Source organism: Myxocyprinus asiaticus, chromosome 11 (genome assembly GCF_019703515.2).
Source record: "Myxocyprinus asiaticus isolate MX2 ecotype Aquarium Trade chromosome 11, UBuf_Myxa_2, whole genome shotgun sequence".
Classification (NCBI taxonomy): Eukaryota; Metazoa; Chordata; class Actinopteri; order Cypriniformes; family Catostomidae; genus Myxocyprinus; species Myxocyprinus asiaticus.
Genome location: NC_059354.1, coordinates 25,440,977 through 25,467,314, shown reverse-complemented (window position 1 = coordinate 25,467,314; position 26,338 = coordinate 25,440,977).

Genomic DNA, 26,338 nt, shown 5'->3' with positions numbered 1-26,338 from the left:
CCAACTCAGAGTATGACTGTCTTGCCTTGAATAGCCAAAACTCCACCTTCCGCAACAAAATAGTATTATATCTGTATTTCAATTGGGTCAATTCTCTGAGGCCATCAGATAACATTCGGCACTTCAGCTCTGCCTCTGCACTTTTAATATTCCCTTCCAACTCCACGAGTTCTCGTGCTTTGGATTTTTTGATGAATAAGGCATACTCTATGGTCCGGCCCCTAAGAACCGCCTTAAGTGCCTCCCGAGCCACGCCCACAGAGGATACTGAGGACCAGTTGGTCTCTTTATAAACATTGATTTCAGGCTTTAACATTTGTTGGAATTCAGGATTTTGCAAAAGGGATACATTACAGCGCCAACTATATGATTTCCTTTTCTCCATATGTGGCAACACCTTTAAACTCACCAGAGCGTAATCTGAGAATAAAATGTTTCCAATTGAGCAATCAACAACAGATGAAATGAGGGACTTAGATATAAAAAAAAAAAAAATCTATTATAGAATAAATCTTATGGATTGATGAAAAAAATGTATAGTCCCTACCAGATGGGTTCAAAAGTCTCTAAATATCTGTAAGACCAAGATTTTAACACATCCTGTGAAGCGTCAATGTTGCTCTAGGGGGCATGCACACTTTTGCTTCACAAGGATCAAAGAAAGAGTTCATCAAAAGATTAAAGTCTCCTCCCAATATTATATCATGAGGGGTTCCAGCGGCTTGAAACTTCCCTTCAAGATCTATAAAAAAAGCCATGATCATCAACGTTAGGTGCATAAATATTAGCCAAAATAAGACTTTGCCCCTGAATTTCTGCTAAAACAAAAATGACTCTTCCTAATTTATCTTTAATCTGTTTGAGACATTTGAATTGTAGATGCTTACTTATCAGTGTAATGACTCCCCTGCTCTTACTTGAGCCAGCACTAAAGAAAACGTTCACCCCATATCTTCCCAAATTTTTCAGCTTCCTGCAGAGAAAGATGTGTTTCTTGAAGAAACACTATATCATATTTCTTATGCTTAAGAAGATAAATAACCTTACTTCTTTTTATGGGGTGCACCAACCCATTCACATTCCACGTGGAGAGAGACAATCCGCTCATATTAACATTTGACATTTTGACATATGAGAAAAAATAGATTGTGTGTCAAAAACAAAATTATAACTACCACATTCCAACATTAGTGCTACAATCAAACCCTAAACTTCCCCCTGAACCAAAAAAAAAAGAAGATGTGCATTAACCCCGCGCACGACAGTGCCAACTCGTGTCCATCCCTCTAAACTCAAACAGTCCATGTACGCCTACGAGAGCCCCCATGACAACTTTGCAGTCGGATTGCTCAAGTCCGGTGTTTCCATACAAATTTTGTGAGACAGAGTTACACAACAACAGATAATCTATAAAACAAATTCCACAAAACAAACTCCAGCCGCTAGGCGGAACCAGCACAACAACAAAATAATAGGGTGCTCAGTTTCCTCAGACAGTCAAACAAATGTTCAGTGAGCCGGCCCATTCGGCTGCTACACAAGTGCAACAAATGACCTAACCACGCCAATGTCTTGCAAGAAATATACCACAAAACAAACTCCAGCCAATAGGAGGCATAAGCACAAAGAACATGCAGATTCATCCACTAAACAGTCCCAAAGGAGTGTTACTCCACAAAACAAACTCCAGCCGCTAAGCGGAACCAGCACAAAAAGAAACAAAAAAGGCACTCAGTTCCTCAAACAGTCAAGTGAATGTTCAGTGAGCTGGTCCATTCGGCTACAAAGTGAGTACCACAAAATAACTTACTCACTCCATTGACTTTATGAACGACATCACTTGCTGGGGACATGTAAATGTTTTACGGCCATCCTTAGCATCTATTCTCAATTTGGCCAGGAACATCAGTGCAAAAGTGACCTTCCGTTGATGTAAGAGATTCTTGCATTCCTTGAATCGATCACGTTTCTCTCTTATCGAATTCGCAAAGTCTGGGAACAAGAAAATGCTGTGGTTCTTCCAAAAAAGCCTTCCTTTACTCCTTGCCACATTCAACACAAGATCTTTATCAGATGATCTCAGAAATTTGCCAGAATTGATCGGGGCCTGTCTCCCTCACTGGATCACCCAGCCAGAACCCTGTGAGCTCGCTCAATTTCCATCTTATGGCCTGTTATGTCAAGCAGATTTGGAAAGAGCCATCCTGGAATTTCACCATATCCTGACCCTCTTCGGCTTCAGGAATTCCGATGATTCAGATGTTATTTCACCGGTTACGGTTCTCCATATCCTCACTCCAAATTCACCTTGGTCACTAGCGGATTAGCAGCTAATTCCCTCTCTGATGATTCCAGATAATCTATCCGTTTCTCGACATCCCCTATTCTTGTGACCACCTCAGTGAATTTGTCTCCATGGCAGTGATCAATCGACGTATTACAGCAAGATCATCCAAGTCAACAACAACCTTCATCAGCATTGCCAAGATGTTCAACACTTCTTGCCAAGTTTCCCACATTTCTCTGGCCAAATCGGTTCCCGGGCTTGCGACCTTCTCAGAGGTATCAGCTTGAGCATGTAAGTGTCTTTTAATGTCTCCAGAGACCGAAGTTTTTGAATTCTTTGGCATATTGTCCTACTAGGACAGTTATGGAACAGAGTGTATCGAATCTTACCGGTTTATATTATTAAAAGTGCTAAAACTAGCAAAGAGTACAGAGCTCGCCGCTCACACTTCTGAACCTCACATGGCATCACGTGACTCATCGCTTTCCCACTGTTGTTGACCAAAGTCATGTCTTAGGTAAGGCACCTTGAAACCATTTCCCAAAGTGCATTGCTCATAAAAGTCATGCCAAAACTCTGAAATCACATCCCTTAAAACCCCACCTTCATCAATGGCATTTTCAATCTGTCCATCAGGAAGATCACTTTCATACAAATGTCATCCACCAAGACACTTTTATCACAAAAATATGAAATAAGCTCTTGAAGGACCTGACCCCAATGAAGAACAGGAGTTTTCTTCATCCTCTTACTCTGAACAAAGGGCTTCAGTGAGTTATCAAATGGAAAATGAGAAGGTAATTGAGAATATGATTCCAATGAAAGAGGTAAGGTATCATCAAGCCTGGCATCTTCCATCTCAGAGATGTGTTTCTGTGGTGAATGTTACAGTGCCTCTGTCCTCCAAAATATCCACCCCTGGCTACATGGCTGCATCTATCTCAATCACATTTGAAACATCAGTCATGTTAGTTATGGAGTCAACTAATGAAATATTATCACTGCTTGTTCCTGCAAGAACAGTGCTACTTCCTATATATATGATCTCTGTCTCTACATCCTCAGTCAAAGGAGGGCTTCGGCTGGTGAATGTTGAATCTTGCATGTTTTCATCCACCTGTGCAGTTGTGTCACTGTCGAAGTCTGGCTGTGTGTCATTGGTGATCTTGGTTGTCAAGTAAAAACCAGTGCCACCAACTAGCATTTAGGCCCACACAATCATTGTCTTACACCCCTATTGTACCAACAGCCAGAAAGCTTGCTGGCATCGAACCACGAACCACTTATGTCAGAGGCTGTTGGGCTGGACAATGTCAGCATCAAAGCTTTCAAAACAACAGCAGCTCAAAAAAACAAATAAATAAAAATAAATAAAAACTAGATTGCTCTCAGTACAACAAAGCTATTTACACTGTAAACAGCTGATGCAATGATGAGATGTGCATTCAGTTTACAGGCATCCCATATCGTGCAGCGGCTCCTACTATTCACTATAACTTCTATTAGTTGCATAAAATCAGCCTGTAACAGCGTAAATAAGCTACACTGAAATGAATTATTTTTGATTATAAAATACTGTATGGTCTCTAAACTCCTAAGACTTTTAAAATACTTTTTTTTCCAGATGACTAAAATAAAACAATGTAATTTCCAAATATCACATGCATGAATTTATTGCAATGAATTTGTCATAACTTATGGGAAACAGTAAGGCGTAGGCTATTTGCTTGCTATGTTTTTCTCTTCCTCTGAACCTGATTCCTTTATGCTTGTCTAAAACCCCTATTTGGACGGGATTAGGTTTATATGGGGTCGTGGGGTTATGTAATAATTACCAGAGCTCCTCAGTGATTTAATTCCGTGCGAATCATCGATGTCAGTAATTTTTCTGGGCTTTTTCCCCACTGCGTACTGTAACGCTGGTAAAAATTACTGCATGTTTTGCCTTGTTTGTAAAAAGCCAGTAAATCTGTACTTTCCATCCCTTGAGCCCTTTAAATGTCATGATGTTGGGATGTTGGTCAAGAGAAGATGCCAGAAAATGTCATGATGTTGGGATGTTGGTCAAGAGAAGATGCCAGAAAATGTAAGACGCGCTTCACAACTTCAGATGATGCTGGCTGTTGCGTTTGAACTAATGCATGTTTTTCTCAAGCATTTTATGCTGTCTAGTGTTTATTCTAAACCAAAAGAAAACATGCTTGCTTTTTTACTTTTGGTTTAGATAATTAGAAGGAACACAAGCATGTAATCTTGTGATTTGAGCAGAATGGGTGCGGGAAATTGAGTTGATTCCCACGTTTCGGAACATGTATTCCGAAGGGACAAATAAAATGTGAAGGGATGTCCAAATTTGAATTAAAGAGTGTAATATAAGATTACAGGCTTGTTAATGTCACCCGTTCTGTTGTATTTAGCCAAAAACCTTTAACCTAAAGCTACAGACCATAGAGTTCCAGAAAGAAATGGTGCATTGCCCAACTAGAAATGGAGGCCCGAAGCCACTTAAAGAACCTGATGAAATGGAGCAGGAATCTGAAGAAATGGAGAAGGAATCAAAGAAAGAAATAGAGAAACTCCAAGAAGCCCTGGCATAACTCCAAGCAGCTGCTGAACACCGAGAACAGCTAGCAAAAGCTACCCGAGAGGATGCAGAAGAGAGACTCCAACATGCAGATTTGCTACTAGAGAAAGCCAGATCTGAATTCACTAACAGGAACTCCAGAATCAGGGCCTTGGAAGGCCACCTGGAGGTGTCAAGAATTGAGATTGATGCCTTGACCCAACAACTAGACCAAACTAAAGATGAGCTCGACGTGGTCAGAGGAGAACTAAAACACTAAAACACTAAAAGAAGGAGAGACGTCCCCTGGTCTCACCTCCTGCCATCAAAGCAGAATCCCAAAGCCAAAAGGTGGGGCCCCACCACACAAAACTTCACCAGCCTCCTCCCATGGATCTGCCACTACTGCCGAAAGATGGAGACCCATCCGAACAAGTGCTGGTAATGTCCAAGGGATGGACCTCAAAGAGCTTGACAGACTAGCCAGGAATATCAACCAATTCACCCCAAAACCATGCAGGTGGCCATGACATCCATGCCTACTTAAAAAACATAGACTTTCATCTACAGATGAGGCCTCATAAAACCAACAGAGACAGACTGTACCTATTGAGAATAACATCCTGTCCTGAGGTTAAAAGTTTCCTAGACAGGCAGTCAGCCCAACACAGTCTGACTACCAACTACTCAGAGAGGCCCTGGTAAAAGAATTATCAGACCCAGAATCTGAACCAGGAATGCTTGCTGCCTTGGATGTCAGACAGACATGACACAAGACTTCTCAAGCCTACTATGGCTGACTCCGATGAGCATACTTTGGGGCCCGGAATGAACCTGAGATGGAAGAAGACTACAACTTCAAGAATCTCCATTCGAAACCTTCATCCCACAGTGAACCATCCTCTTGGGGTTATGGCCTGTCCTCGCACAATGATGACCCAACAACTATGTGACATAGCACAAAAGGCTTACAACAAGCAAAAGATGACCTCAGAAAAGATGTCCAAGTCATCAGTCTAGAGCCTTATCATCCAAAGCCCAATGCTGGCACTAGAAGGCACGCAGCATCATGACAATGCCAAGCCTTTCAACAAAGGTCAAAAAGAACCTCCATCCAGGAAGGACTGTTACCACCACACTGCTGCCAGACCCAGACATCAGACCGACTGTTGGGAAAAGTCATGGGACCAACCACATCCCTTGGAAAACCCAAAAGGGAAAACCACATGGACATCCAGCTTGGCGCCTAAGGATGATCGGTCGACACAGCCAGGGACAAGAAGTCCAAGTAATCAATGACAAAATCCACCTCAACACTATGCAGACAGGCCAAGAACCGAGCCTGCACGAGGTCATGATAATCTGCCAACAGAAGACGCAGAATAACTACTAAGGCTACGAAAGGAACTTTTTAAACAGAATCCACCCAAAAAGGATGGGAAGGATAAGTCAGACTCCTTATGACTAAAAGTGGAACAGACGACCAATGCTCACCTAGTACAACCTCCTGCTGCACACAACGGTGCTCAGCCATCCATCGACCAACCTTTGAGCATCACTAGCAAAGAACAAACTTCACTTTCACACAAACCAGAGATCCAACTTGAGTGCCTAACACTAGAGATAGCAAGCAACCCAAAAGATACAGCCTCAGTATTAGACCAAGCCCCACTACCGTGTGCCCTGCATCCAGTGACAGACCCAGAATCCTACTGCCCTCAAATAATGATGGGAATACAACTGCATGGCAAGACAGTGACCAATATGGTACTGGCCATATGGGCTGACAACTCAACCATCAGCTCCAGACTCTTCAACACCCTAATTCAAGGCACACCAGAACAGCCTTACATTACCAAGCACATTTGATTCCCTCTGAATCCTCTCCTGCCAACCTTGGCGACGGCCAAAGGAGTCTGTGCCATGAACTTAAACTGGAATGAAAGATGTCTGATGCATTACTTCCTTGTGGTCCCAGACCTGCCCCATGATGCCTACATTGGAGCAGACATCCTGGTCAAACTCAATGCTTGCATTGACACCTTGAATGAGGTCATGTGGGCCCCAATGTCTCACCAACCCTCAAACTTACCAGTTGACCTTAAGAACCTCACATCAGGCCAAACTATCCCTGAGGCCTGTGCTATGATCAATGAACAGGATGCCACCATACCAACCTACATAAAAGGTGTCAGTGTTCGACTCAACATGCAGCCGGGCTAAACACTCAACCACACGTTTGGTTTCTTCCAACCTTCCTTGGAATGCATGGAACATGGCCTTACCTTAGAAGTGATGCCCCTCATCAAGATCACCTGTGCAGTATATGTACTGTTCAACAACTATTCAGCTACAGACATCCAAGTCCCCAAAGCAAGTCGCCTGGGATGGTTAAACAGCCAAGCCTTCCATGACTTCGACCTCACCATACCTGTCATAGGCCCTCATCCATCAGCACTAGTGCCAGCGGAAAGCTTCAATAACATGGTATTCACAGCATCTTTTTATAGAAAAATTGCCATTGTCTCTATCCTGCCTGTAACCAAGGAACAGGTGTGTCAAACAGAACTGACGAATGATATACACCTCTCAGTTTACACTGTCTCTACCCAACCTGCACCAGAGGCCAACCAACATGTGACCTCCATGACCAGGAATATATTGGATACCCCAACAGTGGAAGAACCGTGCCCTGGATTCAATGCACAGGTTCAACAATTTCTGCAGGACATGGATGCCATACGCGACACCGCAGATCGCCAGAAGCTCCGGCAAGTCCTGTACAAATACAAAGAGTTCTTTTCAAAAGACTCTCTGAACTCTGGCCTCACCAACATCCACATGGTACACATACCAACATATACAAATGCACACCCCACCTTCGTGAGACAGTACAAAATCCCAATCACTTCCTATGAACCCATGCAGGAAATCATTGACACTATGCTAGAGAAAGCAATCATCCGTCACTGCAACAGTACCTACTAGGCGCCAATTTGGCCAGTCCTAAAACCTAATGGAAAATGGTGACTGACAATTGACTACCGCAAACTGAACCAACAAGTGCCACTGTCATGTTGGCAGATAACACAACTTAACCAGGAAATCCCTAAAATCAAAGGAACAACCATCTTCTAAACACTAGATATCGCATCAGGATTCTGGACCATTCCTGTATACCCCAATGACCAACACAAACTGGCATTCACCTTTGGAAACCGACAGTACACCTTCACCAGATGTCCCTTTGGCTATGCTAATTCACCAGCAGAATTCAAAATTTTCCTAAACAAAGGATGCCCTGATGCCAGAGCCAGAGGCAATCTCATTTACGTGGACAACATCCTCATGAAAAGCACTACCGTGGATGACCACTTTAAGGAGATAGACCACATCATGGGTCAACTCACAGCTGCTGGTGCTAAAATTGCTCTCCACCAAGGACAATGGTGCAAGACCAAAGTGAACTACGTGGGCCTACTCGTGGGACCACATGGCATCAAACCTCAATCCAACCGCATCCAAGCAATCCAAAACATAAAGTCACCCACGAACATTTCAGAACTGCATGTGCAACTACTCACGCTAGTTCATTGAGAATTACTCCAATATCACATGACCCTTAAACTCACTTCTGAAGAAGGACAATCCATTCATTGGACAGAGGCTCAGGATAATGCCATGAAGGAACTCAAATGACACCTGTGTTCTGCACCGTGTCTGGCCTACACTGATCCTGAAAGAGAATTCTACCTGGAGGCAGGATTCTCCAAACACTGCATATATGCAGGACTATACCAACACTACGACCAAGACAAGAGAGTAGTTGCTTATGCCAGTAAAACACTGCTGCTGCCAGAATGCAAATACTCAGACTGTGAAAAAGCCTTGCTTTGATCTGTGAAATTTCTCAACAGCCAATGCATCCGAGATGGTGTGGTCACTAATGCACGCATAGCCACATGGCTTATAACCCACCAGGGACGTGATATGCCCAAAACCACAAATCCCCATTGGGCAATGGGTTGGCTGTCTGCCAAAGCTGCTCTGATGATGCACCACCTGAAACTTCCAAACCCGAAGAACCTCCAATACAGGAACAGACTAATCACAGGTACTTCAAGGAGAATGTGCGAAAATACATGCCCACAGCCTACCTGGATGGATGTTCCTAAAAGCATGGGCAGGCATAGTATGGCTAAACGACAACCCCTGTCCACCACAACACTTCATGTTGGGTACCCATTCATCGCAGCATGAAGAGATAGCGGCCATACTCATCGCGCTCCTAACAGCCGCAGCCCACAGCATCAAAGAGCTCCTCATCTGCACAGACTCGAACTATGCCCAACTCAGTTTCACATGCCACCTACCAGGATGGAGATGAAAAGGATTCAAAACATCAAACAATAACCAGTCAAGCATCAAGACCTATTCCAAGCAGTCAATGCAATCACCACTGAGCATGACATGCTGGTGTATTGGAAGAAAGTCAGAGGTCACTCATGACAACCTGGGCAAGACAAAGACTACAATGACCAAACTGATGCCCTTGCCAAATCCAGTGCACTACATGGCAATTCTTGGTCGTTTCAAACACACCCACCCGCCCCAATGGTTGCGGCCGTAACACACTGCCAGACCTCGAGTACACCACAACAACCACCTTCTTCGCTCATCTAATTGTCACCACAGTTCTCTAATGATGACTTTGTCTCCCTCCAATCGTCTGACCCTACCTTGAAAACCCTTATTGCCCACTTGTCTGATGCCACTGCACATCCTATCGCAGACTCAGACTTGGCAGCAAACCCATCCCTTAGAAAATTATGCCATTAAGCACATGTTGCAGCTCCAAGAATGCCGTACTTCTATATGTCCCTGAAGACCTGTTTCTTTGTATAGCGCTTTTCATAACACACATCGTTTCAAAGCAGCTTTACAGAAAATCATGCTTTAAGAGAAAATTATATTAATATCTATAAAGTCTTAAAGTCATCATTGTGTAATTGTAAATTGTGTATAAAAATAAATAATTAAATAGTTAAATAATAATTATATTTAGAACCCCAGTGAGCAAGCCGAAAGCGACTGTGGCAAGCAACACAAAACTCCATAAGATGTTGGCTAATGGTAAAAAATAACCTTGGGAGAAACCAGGCTCACTGTGGGGGCCAGTTCCCCTCTGGCTAAACAGCATGAATATAATGCCAATATTATTTATTTGTGTGCAGTGCAAGTCATGGTTTAAAAATTTGTAAACTAAGTAAATGTTAAGGACCAGTGTTTAAACCAGTGTTTAAACTTAAGGTCACTTAAGTACTGTGGAGCCAGGCCATTCAAAGCTTTGTATGTAGTTAACAGAATTTTAAAATTAATACAAAATCTAAATGGTAGCCAATGTAATGACAATAAAATTGGGCTAATATGATCATATTTCTTGGTTCTAGTCAGCACTCTGGCAGCTGTATTTTGAACCAATTGAAGTTTATTTATTGAACTTGCAGTACATCTTCCCAGTAATGCATTACAATAATCTAGTCTTGAGTCATGAATGCATAAATTAGTTTTTCATCATCAGCAACAGAGAGCATGTGTCTTAACTTAGCAATATTTCTGAGGTGGAAGAATGCTGCTCTACAAACATTGGAAATTTGGAAAGGACTGATTGGTATCAAATATAACACCTAAATTCTTCACTGTAGAAGATAATGTAACAGTACATCCATCAAGAGTCAAATTATATTTTAGAGGCTTATTTTTATTTGTATTTTTTTTTTTTTTGGTCCAATAATTAGTATCTCTGTTTTGTCGTAATTGAGTTGAAGGACATTTCTGGCCATCCAATCTTTGATTTCATTGATTCACTCTGCTAATTTGGAGAATTAAGAAATTTTGTTGGGTTTTGAAGAAATATAAATATTGGGTACTGCTGTCATAACAGTGGAAACTTATTCCATGATTCCTGATAATATCTTCCAGGGGAAGCATATATAAGGAGAAAAGCAGAGGCCCTAAAACTGATCCCTGTGGCACTCCATACTTAACTTTTGTTTGATTTGACAATTCCTCGTTTACACATACAAAGTGGTAGTGGTCTAATAAATAGGACCTGAACCATGCTAATGCAAGTCCACTAATGCCAACATAATTCTCCAGTCTATTCAAGAGAATGTTGTGATCTATGTTGTTGAATGCAGCACTAAGATCTAAAAGCACTAGAAGAGAAATGCAGCCAGGATTAGATTATAAGAGTAAGTCATTTGTAACTCTGCTAAGTGCAGTCTCTGTACTGTGAAGGGGCCTAAATCCTGACTGAAATTGTTCATATATACCATTTCTCTGTAGAAATGAACATAGTTGGAAGGACACTACCTTTTCAAGTATTTTCGACATAAATGGGAGATTTGAAATTGGTCTATAATTAGCCAATTCGCCAGGATCAAGCTGTGCCTTCTTAATAAGCAGACTGATAATGTAACATACTAGCAGTAATAGGCAGATGAAGATGATGATGATGTGAAGAACCCAGAAGTGCAGTTTATTTACAAAGTGTAATCCAAAACCCTAAATACAAACATGAGTACAAAACAAACAAACATAAACGACTTGACTAGACCAAACAACATTACATTAACAATACTTGACAAAAGACAATGGCAAACATGAGGGTAAAATGACAACCAATGAACAGACAGAACTATAAACAAGATAAGAAGACTAATAAACTTAAACCAATGACAAGACTGCTAATAAGATACTTAAACAATGAACCAATGAAAAAAAGACACGTGAACAGGGGAAACGCATGACAGGATCACATGAGGGAACAGGAACATATGACTATAAAACAGGAACTAAACTATTAACATAAGACATGAAATCAAAACATGAACAAAAACACATTTAAACGTGACAGATAACTGCCATTTTAAAGTTTCTTGGGACATGTCCTAAGGATACCAAGGAGTTAATAATATTAAGAAGAGGTTCTGAGATTATAGGGAATACCTCTTTTAAGAGCTTAGATGGTATTGGATCTAACATACATGTTGTGGCTTTTGATTTTTTGATAAGTTTTGTTAGCTCTTCATGACATATGACAGTGAAGGATTGAAGTTGTTTGTGCGGAAAATTATAAGACACTATTTTCTGAGGTGCTGTGACAGTTGCTTGCATAATTCCAATTTTATTTCTGATGATTTCTATTTTATCAGTAAAAAAAATTCATGAAGTCATTACTATTGTGCTGCGGTGGAATATCTGGTTCAGTCGAGGCTTTATTCCTAACCAGTTTAGCCACTGTACTGAATAAACACCTAGGATTGTTGAGGTTATTTTCTATGAGTTTGCTCAAATATGCTGACCTGGCAGCTTTTAGTGCCTGTCTGTAGCTACAGACACTATCCTTCCATGCACCGCAAAATACCTCTAATTTTGTATTCTTCCACTTGTGCTCCATTTTCTGAGCTGCTCTCTTGAGAGCATGAGTGTAATCATTGTACAATGGTATGGGGCTTTTTTCTTACATTTTATTTAATCGAAGGGGGTGACACTATCAAGAGTGCTAGAGAAGATTGTCAAGTTCTTCTAGACTTTTTGGCTTACTGAGTATGTGAGACAATTCTGGAAGATTATCAGTGCAGCTATCTTTAGTGTTTGAAAGAATAGTTCTACCTGAACGATAGCGTGGTGTAGATTGAGTGACATTAGTTGATCGCAGCAAACAAGAGACGAGGTAATGATCTGAGATGTCATCGCTCTGCGGTAGAATTTCTATAGTATCAACATCAACTCCATTTAACAGAATTAAATCTAGTATATGATTATGGTGATGAGTTGGTCCTGTCACATTTTGTCTGACTGCAAGAGAGTTGAGAGTATCAATAAATGTTTATCCCAATGTGTCATTTTCATTATCTATGTGAATGTTGAAGTCACCAACAATAAAAGCTCTATCTACAGTAACTTCTAGATCTTTTAGAAAATTAGCAAATTCACCAAGTAAATCAGAATACAGCCCGAGTGATCTATATACTGTAGCAAGGGCAAAAGACGACAGAGATTTTTAATTTCTATCTGACGGTGTCACATTAAGCATTATTAGCTCAAAAGACTTAAAATTATATCCTGTCCTCTGAGTAGCACCAAAAACTTCACTGTAAATTGTAGCAACACCTCCTCCTCGACTCTTCAGACGAGGCTCATGTTTATAACAATAACCTGGGGGAGTAGATTCATTTAAACTAATATTCATCCGGTTTAAGCCAGGTTTCCGTCAAACAGAATGCATCCAAACTATGATCTGTAATAATTTCATTTACTATTAGTGCTCTAGTTGAAAGAGATCTAATGTTTAGTAGCCCTACCTTTATATGTTTATCTTATTTTTTTTTTTTTTTTTTTTTTTTTACTTTGACCTTGATCCATTTTTTTTTCTAAATGATTTAGTAAGGGGTTTATGTTTGGTAGTTCGGGGAACAGACATAGTCTCTATATGATATCTAGGTGATACAGTCTATGTGTTGTAGTTTATGTGATCTGTGTGACATCTCAATGCAGCTAGCAGACGTTCAGATTAATCGGTTTGACTGCTTCCTGACCTGGGCCCCAGTTAGACCCCCATGCTATTCTCCGGACACTACTCAGACATCCAGCCATTCAGTGACACTAATATATTATAAACCTCATCACCATGACGAGCAGGGAAGGGGCCAGAGCATATTACAGTGTCTGAAATCATTTTTGCAAGTTCACACACCTTTTTAACATTAACTTTAGTGACTGGCGAAGCCGGATATCGTTAGTGCCGACATGAATTACAATTTTAGAAAAGGCGTCTCGAGAAGAACTCAACATGGGTGACAAAGTCTGCTACTACAATTTCGCACAACCACACCAAACAGCCTCCCACCACTTGTCATGGAAATTCTTGCCTTACTGGACTGGCCCACATTAAATTTTCTATAAACTCTCCCAAGTTGATTACAGAATCAAGATTCATTGGGGACAGAAAGAACCAATCTTCAAATGGGTCCACTGAAACCAGATCAAGAAGCACACAGGCTCCATCAGGTTAGAGAAGGGGGGAGCCCAACAAGCTGATTTAGATTAAAATCACACACACTGCAACACAGACAAATCATACATACACTGTACGATAAAAAGGGAAACAAATCACACATACACTACACCATGGACAAATCTCATTATACACTACACTCATAACACACTTAGATGATTAATAGGAAAATATTCTGCCAATAGGCAAGACCAAGCTAAGTTAGTTAATGACTAAGAAATTATAAGAGCATGATATCAGCATTGACTCCTTACATCCCACTATTTGTGAGCTACCCTGAACCCAATTGGGGTTTCAGAAAGCTCCACACATGTTAAGTCCATGTCACTGTTTACTTGAATTGTGTTGCAGACAAGGAATGTCCCAACCAAAATTTAGAATTTACCATTGAATAACCATGTCTCCTTCTCACTCTTTATCGCCAGAATTATGCTGTGGTTTACCATCCTGTCCCTCTGCGTAAATGGGGTAAAAACCAAACCCAAAGTTGTGTCGACGGGATTGTCAGCGATTGTACTAATGGAGCAGCCTGGACTATTAATAACAAACTTTAGGACACACCCCCAAAAGGTGTACATCCGACTCGACCCCGCAAGGTCTATCGAGCACATTACCCCGTTGCTGTGCCCTAGGCCAGGTTGGGCAGGCACCCGATGGACTTGGGATGCCCTCCTTCACGCCGACTCCGACTAAAAACACCTGTTGAATCAACTGCAAAAGATGATGGTCACCCAAGCTGATTTAAGTGGGTACAATCGGCAATCAAAACCATTCTTAGGTGCCCTATTGGGGGCCGCCGCGGCAGTAGGAACCCTCTTAAAAATTGGGGTAACCACAGTCAATAGCGTAAGATTGGCTACCGTAAGGCGACATGTTGGAAAAATTCAAGCCAAAATTCCCCAGCTACAAGAACAATTCGCAGCCCAGAGCCAAGCATTACAAACAACTGGCAAGTCAGTAAAGGGCACCGTGGTCATCCTCAATTCTCACAGCATTGTTTTAAACCAAACAATTAAATCTATTAATCAATAATTTTCTGTCATACAAAATGACCAAGCACAGACTCAAATGGTCAGTGCATTAATGTCCAATATGCTGCTTGAAGTAAGTTCATCTATCGACAATTTGGCTATGGGTAGGATTCCGCCATACCTCGTACCCCTTAGCCTAGCCCAAAACATAATAGCTTCCGCCACCTCAAGCCTAACTAACACCATTAAGGCCCACCTCGCTTACTCTCTGGGTAGCTCAATCCCACTATACGTGGACCCTGAACGGAGTGAGCTGGCATTCCTTCTTAACTTACCCATCATAGAAACCAACAACATTTACCAGCTTAAGGACATTGTTAATGTTAGATTTTGGCAGAGAAACGCCCTTGTTAAAATACACACACCGCCCGTAGCAGCCTATCATGACAGTAACGAACAGCTGTACCTCACACCAAATTTGCAAATGTGTACCCTAACCAAAGATATACACTACCTCTGCCCTAGAAAGGCCTTCATCTGTGACAATACAGACGGGATCTGTGGCCTACAGCCCATGAGGACAGATGCCCGCTGTCCTGTCGAAACCTCGTTCCCAAATTGTCACCACCCGAGATCTTCAGAAACCAATGACTAGTAGGCACTCTAGCATGAGTGGCAATGCTAACCTACTACCAACATGATACAGCTACCTACATCGTGCTTCCCAACCAAACCATGTGGATCGACGTCCTTAAAGATGCAATACTCCACATTGATGATTTGGCTTTGTATCACCTCCCGAGTGACAAGTACCAAACAGAGCTCGAAATTTCCCTGTTCTTTAAACAGCATTCCTTCACCCTCGATCCTGAGTTAGAACAAAGGATCCAGGAGGAAGGAACTCAATTAATCAACCTAACCCCAATCGATACGGCCTTGCAGGCAATATCTTGTTTCCCCACTATATCCAGCTCCACTGTCATCTGCTCTTGGTCCATAGCTGTTACCGCGCTCTGTGTCTCAAGTGCCATGGGATATGTCCTCACACACTCTTGCTTTCCTCCTCTACAAGAGGGTTAACAGGGTGCAAGAATCATTAAGAAAATGCAAGGCAGCTTTCCCACGGGTGTTCAGATGGGGTCAGGAAAGGAACGAAGTGGAGACCGACAACTCGCCCAACCTCACTGAAATCACCCCTGTACTGACGCATCGACCCAATGAAGATAATTAAAGAATAAAGAAAAGGAAATGCAGCCATAATCATGGAAATAACTAGGTCAAACCCCTTTAATGTCACAACCCAAGTGCCACCGCCACTAATTAAATCAATACCCTACACTAGTAGCTTGGCCAGTCATGGAGATATTGTCTTGTTTGCTACGTCTCTTCTGCCTGTTTCTACAGTGCTCAATGACTTCTTCAATCCATCAATCGCTGCCTGAAGGGGTGGACGTAGGACTTTGTTGAATTATTGAAAAATAATGCACCCCGTGGCTGCGCGTCATGACCTCATTACCTCCTCAGGAATTATCTCGAGACATTTTCTGTTTTTTTGTCCCTAAAACTCTCTTGTGAGAGGAACTACTTTCTTCTGCCACAAATTCAGCATCTAGCTTTGATACAGCTCAAGCCTTTGTTGCTAGTTTGAAAACGTCACTTTAGAAGTAGTGCATGTGTGCTGGTGTGCTTTTGAATGTGCATGTGTGAGCGAGAGAAAGAGAGAAACTGAGAGAGTTTGCATTAGGAATTATCTTGGTTTTTGAAGTGCCTCTCGTCAGGAATAACATAGAAGAAGCAGTGAGTATCACCATTCTTGTATATAGCTTTTCTATTGCTAAACAACTGTTTACAATTCCATTGAGTCGTGGGGGTGTGCTGACATTGCTGCTGAGAGAGTTTGTGTGAGAGCAAAAGAGAGGGGGAGGTGAAGCGTGACTCGAGTTTCTGTGTGTGTGTGTGCGTGCGCGTGCGTGCATGCATATGTATGTGTCAGCATGTGTAAGACGAGAGAAAGGGTGAGCGACTGGGCATTTTTTAACCTAAATTGACATACATTTAGCATATTATTCTGCTTTTACCACAGTTACTACACTTTACAACATCATTAAGGGTTTAATCTCAAGACATTTTCTGTTTTTTGTCCCTAAAACGGTCTTTCTTCTGCCATGAATTCATCATCTTGTTTTGATACAGCCTGAAGCCTTTGTTGCTAGTTCCAAAACATCACTTTAGAACTAGCAACGGAGGTTTCAGGCTTGGGCTGCTTTTAATCACTTATTGGAGAAACAAGCTACTGTGTGTTTGTTTGTTTGTGTGTGTGTGTGGGTTGGTGGGTGGGTGGGTGTGTGTGTGTGTCTATTTTCCTGTTATCTACAATAATAAATTAAACAGAAAAGTTTGAACAAGTATAAATATTTATTTATTTGTTATATTTTTCTATTATCTACAGTTATAAATAACAAAAAAGCCTTTGAACAAGTAGGCCTGACAATATTTATTTATTTATTTGTTCTGTTTGTATTTTATCAGCATGAAACAGAAAAAGACTGTGAAAAAGTAGGCTTTAAGGGTTTATTCATACCATTTATATTTAATTATCCTGTTCATTCTATTTATTTTATATATTTCTTTATTTGATTTGGCAATGCTTTATTTATTGAAATTAAACTGCATGTTTCCATTAATTGTAAAGTTTGACATGGACAACGACAGATCAAGTGCGGGGGGGCGGCTTGTTGTTGGTGTTTGTTTTTTTCCTGGGGATCGTTGGTTTGATTTTCGGTGGCATTTGGATGATTTTCATGGCATTTGGACTTATGTTTCCCGACAGGATCATACTCATACTCATTCTGTCTTTTGCCAAAGGTTCATCAGAATTCTGACACAAACCCGAGATGTAATTCAGTGTTTCTGGAGACTCTGCAATGTCTTTCTTCTCATATAATAACATGATTGAAATGCAAATCAATATTTAATGCATATTTATTTGGTAGGCAGCCATGTAATAAGTAGAATAATGTACAGTCATCCAGTCGTTATCGCAAAATAACCACATTCATGGCAGTGGAGGCAGGAACTTTTGGGTGGGTGGGCCAAGAGAAATTATCGATTGCATGAAATATATGTAAACTTTGTATTTACTTATTTATTTATTTTTTTAATGTTTTTGATGTTTAGCTAATTGCAGGGGCATATTTAGAACATTTAGCTACTTAAGGTTGTTACTTTAAGAATATTAAAAGATCAATCAACAATAGTAGTGTTTAAGTACATTCAGACATATTTATATTTGATTTTTTTACATGCATAGAACCTTATGTAGGAAGTTTAGCTGATTATTGGTTAAAAGGGGAAATAATGATCTAATCTCTAGGGAATTTAACATAATTAATATATAACACCCAATCAATGTATTCGTCCACAGATATTTTGAAACGAGCATCTTTATAAATTCTGGGAGGAATGTCACCTTGTGGCCAACTAAATAGTATACTAAATTTAGCCTAAAAAGTGTTTATAAGCAAGTAACAGGATCAGACACCTATTACGATTTTTAAACGTGCCTAATTTTGTTTTAATCCTTTCCAGCCGGAGCGTTCAAATTTGGGAACAATTATTCCCATGGTTCCTGTCTCAATATCTTCGCCGTCCAATCACCGATTTTATTTCTGAAAACTGCCAGATACTCATGATAATATAAGCTAAAAGCACATATGATTGGTTAAGGGGTTACTGGGCGTGAATAATAAATGTATCGTCATCAACACCATCCTCCATTTGCCTGAGCAGAGCCAGAGAGGTTACGCCGGGAGATTACCTCCAGTGTTGGACTTACTGCTTCAAATTAAAAACTGAGGTGATCTTTCGAGGTAAGACAAGTTATTTAACATGTGTTGTCAATATTGTCTATTGAAAGTCAAAACATTTTAGTTACAAAGCATTTATTTGTAGGAGTAACGCTAGTTCCCTGTCTGTCACTCAATCGACGTTGTGTCGATGTAGTGACACTAGGGGTCACTCTTGGGAGCCCGAGACACCTCTGGTCTTTGATAAAAGGCCAATGAAAATTGGTGAGTGGTATTTGCATATGGGTATAAAAGGAGCTGGTATGCAACCACTCATTCAGATTTTCTCTTCGGAGCCGAATGGTCATGCTCACTGAGCTGAATTTCCACGACTGTTCATTCACATCTGCTGGATCTGACGGCGCATTTCAGTGGCTTCTCCCCCCTCTGCACTGGTGCACTGCAGAAAATGCCCTTGCGCACTTCGGCAGAAATAAAAGAGTATATTTCTCTAAAAGAGTATATACTGTATCTCTAAAAGAGTGGCACACACAGAGCATCTTTTTAAAGATGACTTTCCGTTTGTGTGTTATTCCTGGTTGTGCTCATTATCTCTCGCCTTCTGACAGTCACGATCACTGTCTTTCGTGTCTGGGCACTGCTCACGTGGAGACAGCGTTCGTGGATGGGTCATGTACTCATTGCGAGAACATGTCCATGGCAACAATGCGGTCGCAGCTTACCTTCGTAAGAAAACAAGCCACCCCAGAGGCTCCCCACCTCGATCCTTCTACCCACGGGTATGAGGCCAGCGCGGCTAGCACTGGGGGCGATTTGGGGACCCCGATGGGACCACCTCCGCTGGGTATCCCCCCACGGACATCCCATTCCCCAGCACGCTCGTCTGCCCCGATCGGGCTTCTGGACGAGTCCGCCGGCTCGTCTCACAGTGAGTTCGACCTCTTATGCGGAGCCCGCGAAGGTGATGAGCTCTCGAGCGCAGCATCAGAGAGCAGGCTCATCCAGTCGGACGTGGAAGCCTCAAATGGGCTCCTCCCTTTGGGTGTGGTTGCCCAGTCACAGGCTGATGCGGAGATGATGACATGCTTTCCCGGGCAGCCGCGAGCATCGGGCTAGAGTGGAACCCTCCGCTCTCCCCTGAACCCTCATGACACAATGCTTGGTTCCTGGGCTTGCGGCGCCGCTCAAAGTCACTACCCTCGATGGTGGGGCGGCCAAGGGTTATTCGGCAATCCCCCGGGTGGATAAAGGCGCTCGCGGTGCATCTATGCCCGCAGAGAGCCACCACCTGGCGCGGGCTCCCGTCCAAGGCCTGTAGGTTTATGTCGTCTCTGACGGCCAAGGCCTACTGTGCCGCTGGACAAGCCGCCTCCACCCTGCACGCCATGGCTTTCCTGCAAGTCCACCAAGCCAAGGTGCTAAAGGAACTGCACGAGGATAGTTCCGCACCGGGATTGATGCAGGAGCTGCGCTCGGTGACTGACCTCGCTCTCAGGGTGACGAAGGTTATGTTGCGGTCTCTCGGGCGGGTGATGTCCACCTTGGTGGTCCAGGAGCGCCACCTTTGGCTCAACCTGGTCGAGATGGGAGAGGCCAACAAGGCACGGTTCCTTGCTGCCCCCATTTCCAAAGTCTTGGAACCTGCGAGTACTGAACTGGGCTTTACGCAGACACCCGTCATAGATGTTGACGCAAAGACGCACTCTAGCGAGCGTCTGGCATCAAGATTGTTTCGCGGCAGTAGACCTGAAGGACGCGTACTTCCACGTATCGATTCTACCTCGACACAGACCCTTCCTGTAGTATGCATTCGAGGGTCGGGCGTATCAGTACAAGGTCCTCCCTTTCGGTCTGTCCTTGTTCCCTCACATCTTCACAAAGGTTGTAGAGGCAGCCCTTGCCCCGCTAAGGGAAGTGGGCAGTTGCATCCTCAACTATCCCGACGGTTGGCTAATCCTAGCTCACTCTTGGGATGTGTTGTGTGCACACAGGGACCTGGTGCTCTCGCACCTCAGCCAACTAGGGCTTTGGGTCAGCTGGGAAAAGAGCAAGCTCCTCCTGGTTCAGAGCATCTCTTTTCTCGGCTTGGAGTTGGACTCAGTCTCATTGACGGCACGCCTCACGAACGAGCGCGCACAGTCGGTGCTGACCTGTTTGAAGGCGTTCAAACAGAAAACAGCAGTTCTACTGAAATTTTTTCAGAGGCTCCAGGGTCAAATGGCATCCTCAGCGGTGGCCACTCTGCTCGGGTTGATGCATATGAGACCGCTTCAGCACTGGCTTCAGACTCGAGTCCCGAGATGGGCATGGCACCGCGGGACACATCGCCTGGCCATCACGCCGATCTGTCACCGTCCCTTCAGCCCTTGGACCGACCTCACATTTCTACGGGCAGGCGTTCCCCTAGAGCAGGTCTCCAGGTGCGTCGTGGTCAAGACAGTCACCTCCAAAATGGGCTGGGGCACTGTTTGCAATGTACACACAGCCGCCGGAATATGGATGGGCCCACGGCTGCGTTGGCACATCAACTGCCTCGAGTTGCTGGCAATTTTCTGGTTCTGGCCATTGATCCAGGGCAAGCACGTGTTAGTTCAGACAGACAACACAGCAATGGTAGCGTATGTCAACTGTCAAGGTGGTCTGTGCTCCCGTTGTATGTCACAACTCGCCCGCCGTCTCCTCCTCTGGAGTCAGCAGCACCTCAAGTTGCTGTGAGCCACTCACATCCTGGGCGATCTCAACACTGCAGTGGATGTGCTGTCACAGCAGGTTACCCTCAGGGGAGAGTGGAGACTCCACCCTCTGGTGGTCCAGCAGATCTGGAGTCGATTCGGACAGGCACAGTTAGACCTGTTCACCTCCCAGGAATCCTCTCACTGCCCGCTCTGGTACGCCCTGACCGAGGTACCTCTCGATATAGATGCACTTGCCCACAGCTGGCCCCCTTGACTGCGCAAATATGTGTCTTCCCCAGTGAACCTACTTGCACAGACCCTGTGCAAGATCAGGGAGAAGGAGGAGCAGGTCATCCTGGTAGCACCCTACTGGCCCACCCAGACGTGGTTCTCGGACCTCACGCTCCTCACGAAAGCCCCCCCCAGCAAATTCCCCTGAGGAAGGACCTTCTTTCTCAGGGACAGGGCACCATCTGGCACCCACGACCTGACCTCTGGAATCTCCATGTCTGGCCCCTGGATGGGATGCAGAAGACCTAAGGTCTACCACCCGCAGTGGTAGACACGATCACCCAGGCTAGGGCCCCCCCCCTACGAGGCACCTATATGCCTTTAAGTGGCGTCTGTTCGCTAAGAAGTGTTCTTCCCGACGGGAAGACCCCCAGAGATGCGCCCCTTTGAGCCTTTACAGTCAACTGAGCTTAAGGCACTCTCCTTGAAGACTGCCCTCCTGACTGCGCTCACTTCCATCAAGAGGAGAGGAGACCTGCAAGCATTCTCTGTCAGCGAAACGTGCCTGGAGTTAGGTCCAGGCTACTCTCACGTGATCCTGAGACCTCGACCGGGCTATGTGCCCAAGTTTCCACGACCCCTTTTAGGGACCAGGTGGTGAACCTGCAAGCACTGCCCCAGGAGGAGGCAGACCCAGCCCTGACGTTGCTGTGTCCAGTGCGCGCTTTACGCATCTATTTGGATCGCACACAGAGCTTTAGAGTCTCTGAGCAGCTCTTTGTTTGCTTTGGTGCACAGCGGAAAGGAAGCACTGTCTCCAAGCAGAGGATCGCCCACTGGCTCATTGACACCATAATTATGGCTTATCACGCCCAGGACGTACCGCCCCCGGTAGGGCTACGAGCCCATTCTACCAGGGGTGTAGCGGCCTCCTGGGCCTTGGCCAGGGGCGCCTCTCTAACAGACATTTGCAGAGCAGCGGGCTGGGGAACAACCAACACTTTTGCGAGGTTCTACAACCTCCGGGTGGAACCGGTTTCGTCCTGTGTAGTGGCACGCACAAGCAGGTAAGTCCGGGACAGCCAGCCGAGTGTATCGTTTGCATATAGCGCCTTTCACCTCCCCTGAGCTGAAGATGTGCGCCGTTGACTCCCAGTAGTGTTCACAAACTGTGTTCCCTGGTTGACTTCCTCCGAGCCCTGTGGCAGTCGAGTTTTCGGAGAGACTCGCTGTCAGCCCAGCACATGTGCTAACTAAAGCCCTGTACTGGGGTAGGTGCTCCACATGTGGCGGTTCCCCGTAGGTAACCGCATGCGACGTATATCTTCCGCTACTTCGTTTCCCTGTTGGCAAACTGCGTCTTCCTTGGGCAGAGGCCCCTCTGCCCCAGTCTCCATGCTTGTAGTAACTCCTGCCCCGTAGGGTAGGACCTACCATGGGACTTCTCCACATGGCATACTTCCGACAGCTCGGAAAAACCATGTGACGTATTTCCACTTAAATACCCCCTCTCTCTGGGCGAGGTGTGGTCTCCGTGGTGTCCTCCCCTTGGGAGAGACACTCCCCAACTAGACCTGGTCGGCCCAGTTGGATAATCCCCCTTTTTTTAGGGAGTGGAAAAAGAGGCCACGACTGGGCTAGCCTGTCTCTATCTTTTGGGTAGTCGACTTGTCCCAATGGGCCATTCAAAACTCATAACAGTGATGGGGGAGGTTACGTGTCAGCCTGATGTGCTGGCTACGAGGCACACAGTGGTCTGCTCATCACACACCGCCAGTTCACGTAACACAGTTCAGCCAGTTGTGGTGTTTTGTATAGGGACCCCTACTGTCACTACATCGACACAACGTTGAGTGAGTGACAGATAGGGAATGTCCTGGTTACTTGTGTAACCTCCGTTCCCTGATGGAGGGAACGAGACATTGTGTCCCTCCTGACACAACGCTGAACTACCCGCTGAAATGGCCGGGACCTGGTCTCGGCTCCTCAGCATAAAACCTGAATGAGTGGTTGCATATCAGCTCCTTTTATCCACTCGCCAATATTCATTGGCCTTTTATCAAAGACCAGAGGTGTCTAGGGCTCCCAAGAGAGACCCCTAGTGTCACTACATCGACACAATATCTCGTTCCCTCCATCAGGGAACAGAGGTTACGCAAGTAACCAGGACGATATTTTTGAAAAAAATGACATGACCGTCAGCGTTCATCAGACAGGCCTCTATTTTTAAGCAAATTTCTGTGAAACTTGCTAAATAAACATTAGCTAGCAATACTATGTACATTTTTAACTAAATATCAATAACTTTTTTGGCCAATTGTTTCGCTTGTGAAAAATCTGCCTGAAGTAATGTGAGGCAGAGTGCATACGCTGTTCAGACTTACATAACATAACATATAATATAACATTTCCATTCATTTGCATTACATAGTTTTATTATATACAAAGTTTGTTTATATTAAAACTATGTAAAGCAAATTAATGGACATTTTATATGCAATTAAATTACATAAATCTTACAAATAGGCTTAAATATTTCTGTGAGTGTATCTTTCTATAATTTAGCAGATAGCCTTACCCATCCATCACACAGACATGATTTTAAATTGTGTGTAGCTTCCTGTTTACAAGGAAAGTGTGAGAGGGCTGTCTGCAGTTGGACATTCTGGTTAGTCTGCAAGCCTGCTAACTATTCAGTGTATGGATTTGTGAAGAACACACTGCTGGTTACCAATTGTGTACTTTGTTTCTGTTGTAGAGATGAATAGAGACTATGGCTCCCTGCTCAGCACCCTCAAGAGGAGGAGGCAGCTGACTGCTGATGAGCTGAGGTTCATAGCAGAGGAGGACATGGATCATGAGGGCATGAGCACACAAGAGGAAAATCTGCTGGACCAGGAACTACTGCAGGAGATGGAGGATGAGATGGAACCTGATCCCCAGCCAAGACCATCAGATGGGTATATATGAATGTGTATGTATTTTTTGTTTCTATTTCTCATATGACTGATACTCACTAAGAGTAACACTAACACTGTTACTCTTATTAGTTTGGGTATGGCTAGCCATTCTCACACAGGTCCCAAGTCAGCTAGAAAGTGTAAACGCTTCCCTGACTCTGTTTCTTATCCCTCGTACTCTGACATCGATTCACAGGCACCAAAACCTCTCCCATTTAAGCCTAGCCGTCCATTCGCTATTGACTTAGGTAGCATGCGTCAGGCTGTGCAGTCAACCTCCAATATGATGTTGCGAGAAATTGACTTTTTCATGCTGTTTTTTACTCAGGCTGTAGTTGCTGAGATATGCAGCTTTACAAACCATCAGGGGTGGGAGCTCATCCTAAACTGTCCGTCATATTCCAGCTACCAAGGAGCTTGGATGGAGGTGACCCCCGATGAATTGTACAAATTTCTTGGGTTGCTCATTTACATGGGGTTTTCAATTCTCCCTGATTCCCATCGTCACAGGGAACCAAGTCACTTCAGGGCTCAAGGGCGAGGGGATTTATGTCGCATGACCGCTACAAGGCTCTTTTAGCAGCTCTACATGTGTAGACCCTACCACAGAGGATAATCAGGATCGCCTTAGGAAGTTGCGTTATCTTATGGACCACCTCAAACAAAAATGCCAGCAGCTCTTTCAGCCTAACCAAAATCTCGCAATAGATGAACGTATGGTCAAGTCTAAAGCACGGTCAGGATTTAAACAATACATGAAGGGCAAGCCTACTCAGTGGGGTTTTAAATTATGGGTAATTGCAACATCAGACTCAGGGTATACTCTTGACATTAATGTTTACACAGGTAGTCATGATGGGCGTGTCACTGACTTGGCCACCAAAGTAGTTGAATCGTTACTACGTCCCCAGCTCTTATGGTTAAGTTGTTAGAAATGGGAACTAATGCCTGTGGGCCATGCAGGGTGAATCGTAAACTGTTTCCTGCAGAATTTAAAGACATCAAAAGATGGGAACGCAAGACAGCTCATGGGGATATGAGGTGGTGTAGGATTGAGGGGAATATACTTGTAATTCATTGGAAGGACACACGTGCAGTTACATGCTTATCCAATTTCCACAATGCGAATGGCTCAACCGAAATGACTAGGTTTGTAAAAAATGATGGCGACTGGACAAAAGAAGTAGTCCTCCAGCCCACTGTCATCAGCGATTATAACAAAAACAAGGCCGGTGTTGATAGGTCAGACCAAATGACAAAATCTTATGGCGTCCTACAAAAAACTCAGAAGTGGTGGAAGACTTTTTTACCACTTCATAGACATTGCCGTCGTCAATAGTGTCATATTGTTTAAGGAATGGCAACACATTCATGCAGCAACAGGGGATGAGCGTAGACTGGTGAACTTAACCCAGATAGATTTCAGAGAAAACCTGGCTTGTCAGCTGGGAGGTATCGATATTCACGCAAGTTTCCCTTTGCATATACTAAAGCCTGTAGTCCCTCCTTCGTCATCACTCCACACAGCCCATGTCCCTAAAATTTGAAGAGTCCTATAAGTGATGTTGGCTATGCTATCGGAAAAGTAGGACTGAAAATAAATCTAAAACAGCTTGTTGTGCGCCGGAATGTAATGGCAAAGGACTTTGTTTGGTTCGCAATAGGAACTGTTTTCAGACTTGGCACTTAGCTGAGTGTGACCAGTTTCGCGAAGAAGCCTAGGATGGGCTGTGTTTACTGGTGTTGTCGTCATCCCCTCCCCT